We start from the raw sequence: 6,000 nt of genomic DNA, 5'->3' as shown, positions 1-6,000 counted from the left end.
ACCCTATTGAATGGTGGTGCAGGCTCAAAAGGCCAAACAGGCCACTCCTGTTCCTGTTTCTTAACAGATAAAGTTTTCTAACAGTCTAACCTCCAACAGTTCTGAACAATCTTAACCAATGGCACAACCTAAACTAAGATCCACAACAACAAAGACTAATTGTTAAACCAATTTCCAGGCTAAAATTTTTTAAGTGTTGTTCGGGTAGATATAAAGGCATTAAAAATAGCTTGCATGGTATAAATGGGATCTTACAGTGCAGCTTATTACAATTATGTCAGGTACTGAAGAGTAATGTTATGAGGGCAGACTGGCACAATTTTCACTGGACAGAAAAACGGGAGTGGAGCGTCAACTGAATGTTCCACAATGAATGAGGAAAGACTTTTGGCTGTGCAGGGTAGATGGTAAGGGATCATCAAATCAAAAGTGAAAATATGGAAGGCTAATGAAGAATCCACTGAGGAGTGGTTGAGTCAGGAATCAATACATTTTTTTAAAAAATGAATGTAGAGCTATTGAGAGTGCAGGACACTAGTATTAGTTTTGATTCTTCTAACTCAGACAAATGTAATGAATGCTGTAAACTTGTATGATTCGATGTATACATATGCTTCAGAGCAGCTGGTGCTAACAACCGGAGGAATTTCAATCGTATCTGGAATGTAACACTGAAAATGAGATTTGCATCGCAGCAGCTAACTTTACCAACTCGATGACTCCCTGCAGATCCCTCCCACTTCATAAAACTAACAGCTGCTCAGCCTGGTCCCGACCCAATGTATTCAGACCGAAAACGACTTGATACAAATACATTTGCAAAACCTTCCAGCTTCTCCTCTCTCCCCATAAATCAACAAATGCGAAACAAAATCGGCCTCACGCACATTTGCTACAAATAAAATATCGTCCCTCAGCCAATGGGATAGCAAGGCGCGGTCACGGGTCGCACGGGTGCGCGCTAAATGTGGCCGCGCACAAGGGTGCGCGCAAATTTGCAGGTTAAGGTGAGGTTGGTGGAGTGAGGTATTGGAGTAGTGCTACTCCTCAATCCAAGGTAAGACAGATATTCTGCATTGCACTTTTTTTTTCCAGGCTGGTTGCTTTTTGTTATTATTGATATTGTAAAAATAAAACAAAGTCGTTTAGAAAACCCTTCTCTATATCTTTAGGATTTAGCGCATCATTACGTCTTCAGTTTTATTAGATATCGTTGTGCAATTAATCATTGGGGTCCTGTTAAAACTTTAGGCAAATTGCAGACTTTAATCGTACAGATTCATATTTAAATTATGGTTAAGATATGTAGGTGTTATGTGAGGAATGCATTTAATTATTTGTGGGGAGTGCTTTGAAATTAGATAACTCAATTGTTTTCTTTGAAAAGTAATTGGGATTGAATAATGCAACCTATGATCGCAATGTTTTTGTTTTGCATATTGTTTATTGACAGAACTCAGCATGAAATGGTGCAGAAAATGCACCTGGTATGATTAATGATTTGGGATGGCAGTTTGTAAGTGGCTAAAGGGCTCAAAGCTAATAATCTCCCAGGCATAGATGGTATTTGTCAACAGAGAGAGAGAGGGATTGTGAAGAGATTTGTGAGGTGCTAAAATAATTGGTAGGGATGAATGAATCACAGGGTCTATGATGTTGGGGTGGGGGTGAGCTGAAGTGTTGGGATGCTGGGTATAATGTGCCACTGGGTTGCAAGCAGATTATTATGTCCAAATTCAAATGAGGGATAGCAAATTTTCTTAGGGGAAGAAAGATCCATTAGTCTCACACTAATTGTGTGTGAACTAAAAAAATCAAGTATGGACAGTGAATGTCAAGGATATTTACATCAAAAATTAATAATGACCTTGCAACAGTCTTCTCAGAAGGGGGAAGATTCCAACTGTCAAACCTCTTAGTCCCTGGCATGGTGGTTCAATAGTTAGCACTGTTACCTCACAGCACCAACGACCCAAGTTCAATCCCAGACTGTGCAAACTCCACACAGACATTCTCCCTGTGTCAGTGTGGGTTTCCTCTGGGTACTCTGATTTCCTCCCACAGGCCAAACCTGTGCAGGCTAGGTGGATTGGCCATGCTAAATTGCCCATATAGTTCAGGGATGTGCAGATTAGGTGGATTAGTATGAGAAATACAGGGTTACAGGGATGGAGTGAAATGCAATTCAGAAGGCCAGTGCGTACTTCATAGCCTGAAAGGCTTGCATCCGGACTGTAGGGATTCTGTGATTCACTGTCTGGGAAGGGGCAGCCAAACTGGGCTAATGTAGTTTACCTAGATTTGCAAAAAAGCACTAATAAAAGCTGTACAGTTTTTGACTTTAAAAATGCTGCTGGTGTAAGTTTCCCAAAAGTCTCTTCAGATTTTCAGATGAGTGGCTGTGGGGATGAGACTGCAGCAGATGCATCCAACTGAGGCAATGACAGAGGGAGACTTGTGTCATGGGACTCGAGTAGTACAGAGCTCATAGGATAGAGCATATGGTGCCCACTGTTGGGTGGGTTCAGGGAGTCCGAAGCAGAGGAGCTGATGTGAGGGAGATGGAGTTACAATGAGGGTTACAACTAGAATATGGTGAGGTTCTCCAAGTTATTACAGATCCAAGCTGACATGTCAAATTGTTAATCTCTCAGGAGAGGAGGGATGAATTGGCTGTCCCTAATCACCTGTCCCCTTGATTGGTCCCAACAAGGTTAGTTGAGACAAGATCCCTCCCTTGTGTATGTCCTTCTCTCAGACCAAATGTAAACGAAGCCTATTTAACTAAGCTTTCTTGAGTTCATTTTTAAAAAAAAGGTGAGTTATAGTTACTGACCATGAGAAGAATTAATAACTCCTACATGCGCATCATTAAAAGAGTAAGTCCAAAAATAAATGTTTAAAGACATATCTCTCTAGGTGATTCACGAAGAATTGAACAGTGAATACTTGGCTTTGCAGTTTGTCGAAATCCTTTTGTTCTCTTTCCCTTTAACAGTGGTTACCTGGGAGCATTCAGAATGAGAGAATCCTTTTGTCGACCTGTTTCCTTTTTGAATGCCATGTTAGCTAGCTGGCTTCGAGCATTCATTTGATTAAATGAATTTTACCTGCAAATGCTGGGGTGACTAATGGCTGGTTCTTTGACTGTGATCTTCATAACACAATAGTACTCACCCGCAGGCTCTTACTTACATAAAACTCAGTTCGATAGCACGTCCATTGGTGCAGTCATTTCTTTTTTGAATTTTTTTTAATATTCCTGGAAAGGCAAAATACAAGAAACAAATCAATGAGACATGGCTTTTTGCTGAGAGCGAAAAGATAGTCAGACTCCTCATTATCATGTTCTGTTAAGATTCTCTCTGTTGTTACCCAAACTCTGCAGATATGACAATCCCTAGTTCTCCCACAGGAATTTGCCTGACAGTACAGTCTGAACAGTCACTTTTTTATTTCAAAGATAAAAACACATTTTGGATTTGAAAGGTAAGAATAGTGCTTCAGGATTTGGAGACATTGACTGGTCTCCCTCATGTTTATGACAATGAGGACAGGAGGGATGACTTCATTGTGCGTAAGTCGGATCATGGGAAGGTGGGACGGTTACAGGTAGATGTGTAGTCCTGGAGGAAGCATTCTTATCCTTTTGAGTCACAAACATTGCTGTAAAAGTAACCACTTCGTCAGCCTTTACCTTTATTTATCTGCTGCATGCTCCCATTGGGGTGGTATGGTGGCTCAGTGCTCAGCACTACTGCCTCACATAGCCAGGGACCTGGGTTCAGTTCCACCCTTGGCTGGCTGTCTGTTTGAGGTTTGCGTATTCTCCCTACGTCTGTGTGGGATTTATCTGGGTGTCCAACATCAAAAAGATATGCAGTTTGGGTAGCTTGGCAATGGAAAATGCAGATTTATGGGGGTGGATCTGGGTGGAATGCTCTTTGGAGGGTCAGAGTAGACTCAATGACCTGCTTCCACAATGTCAGGTTTCTATTTTTTCAAATTCCCCCTTGCACTGAGTAGATCCCCATGTAAAAGGAAGCACTGTTGTGCCCTTTGGAAACTGGGGGCTAATAGGTTTACAGTGGCTCAAACCTGGATATCAATGTAACTTTTGCAACTTGTTTATTATTGGGTACACACTGAAGGAGATCTGTGTGGTCTGTATCTTGGAATTCCAGGGACTTTGCTTCCAGGCAGCTGAGGTAATCAGCAGTGTGTCAGGAAACTCCCCAGTAGCCTCCTCATCTTTTCAGAAATAAGAGTACACTTTGCACACTGTGCTGCTCATTTGTCTGGGTGGGAAACCACATGCAGAAATCAGCAGTTTATGAGGACTCTGCATTCTAAGGATGCCTTGGTTTGTCTGAGCCTCAAACATTGCCCGTCTTAATGAGGGATCTCATGCTTGATTTAGGTTCACTTGTGGAAATCCGACTTCCTTGAATGGAACCAATGCGAGGTTTTTCATGCAACAGGTTCTGAGTCCATAAGCAGGAGCAGAATTGTTTTCAATAATAATTTGTAACCTCTTAGCCATGCATGTCCCATATTTGTCCATTATCAAACCAAAGAGTAAACCTTGTCTCAGTGAAAAGTGTAGAATGGCATGCAAGGGGCAGCAGCAGGGCCACCTAAAAATTAGTTGTTAACCTGATGAAGCTTCAACACAGGACTCCTTGTGTGCCAAACAGTAGAAGCCGTATCCAATGGCCAGAGGTAAGCAATCACAACTAATAGATTAGACCTAAGCTCTGCAATTGTGCCATATCCATGGTGAATAATGGTGGACAAGTAAACAGCCAACAAGGGGAGGCAGCCCCATCAATATCCCCATCCTCTCCATTGAGGGGAATCTAGTACATTGGTGTAAAATATAAGGCTGAGGTATTTCCAACCATCTAAAAACATTAAGTAGATGTTCCATTGGTTTCCAGTGTCATAGATACTGTCTCAGCCTATTCGATTCACTCAACATGATATCAAGAAATGGCTGAAGAGATTGGATGCTGCGGAGTCTATAGGCCCTGACAGCATTCTGGCAATGGTACGGAAATCTTGTGTTTCCTGCAATATCTACATCCTAGCCAAGCTGTTCTAGTAGAGACTTGACAATGAAGAAGATTTGGTTGGGTCTGTTATTTCCACAAACAACAAGGCAAATCCAATTCGGACAATTAGCATCCCTGTCATTAGGGGAGAAAGCTCTCAAATGACTACAGTCATACTTGGCTGACAGGACGATGTTTGAGGTTGTGCAAGCCAGTCATCTCCGTCCAGGATATTGTTACAGAAGTTCCTCAGGGCACTGTAATCCGTGACCTCCTCTCTATGATAATATTAGAAATCAGAATGTTCACTGATAACAGCATTTAGTACCATTGAAGTCTTCAGATAGTGAAACTGTCCATGTCCATATGCAACAGATTGGGACACCATTCAGGCTTGGCTTGATAAGTGACAAGTAACATATCTGCTATGCCAGTGCCATTCTTGTGACCTAGCCAACAAGGGAGAATCAAACCATTTCTCCTTGACATTCAATGGCAATACCATCACTGAATCCCAATATTGACATCCTGGGGAAAATGCAATTCACCAAATACTGAACTGGACCAGCCATTTAAATACTGTGACAACAGGTATGGGTCAAAGACTGGAAGCTATGAAGTGGTTCACTTGCTTCCTCCCTCTACAAAATCTATCCATCATTTACAGGCACACATCAGGAATGTGATAGAATACTGTCAGTTGGCTGGATTGGTGCAGCTCCAACAACACTCCACATCCTCCAGGAAGTGGCAACCCACTCGGTTGGCACCCCATGCACCAACCTAAACACTCACTCCCTCTGCCACTGATGCATGATAGTAACAATGTATGCAAACTACAAGATGCACTGCAACAACTAGTCAAGGTTACTTTTGATAGCTCCTTCCAAAATCAGAACCCTTGCCATCTAGAAGGACAAGGGTAGCAGACATTTGGAAACAGCAC

General features: G+C 42.1%; 1 protein-coding gene across 4 annotated transcripts in view; it reads left to right on the top strand.

Annotated features, from left to right (window-relative positions):
- The first annotated feature begins 951 nt into the window (after window positions 1-951).
- Window positions 952-6,000, top strand: part of LOC122561624 (troponin T, fast skeletal muscle isoforms-like) — a 48,830-nt gene continuing 43,781 nt past the window's right edge. For 3 of the 4 annotated variants that reach the window (XM_043713549.1, XM_043713547.1, XM_043713546.1), the window contains exon 1: window positions 953-1,057. The gene's annotated coding sequence lies outside the window, so the exon portion shown is untranslated. Of the gene's footprint in view, window positions 1,058-6,000 lie in introns of all 4 variants that reach the window. The other variant, XM_043713548.1, reaches the window with a different exon arrangement.

The sequence above is a fragment of the Chiloscyllium plagiosum genome, chromosome 23 (genome assembly GCF_004010195.1).
Source record: "Chiloscyllium plagiosum isolate BGI_BamShark_2017 chromosome 23, ASM401019v2, whole genome shotgun sequence".
NCBI lineage: Eukaryota > Metazoa > Chordata > Chondrichthyes > Orectolobiformes > Hemiscylliidae > Chiloscyllium > Chiloscyllium plagiosum.
The sequence above is the reverse complement of the archived record's forward strand: the minus strand, read 5'-3'. Positions and strand labels throughout refer to the sequence as shown.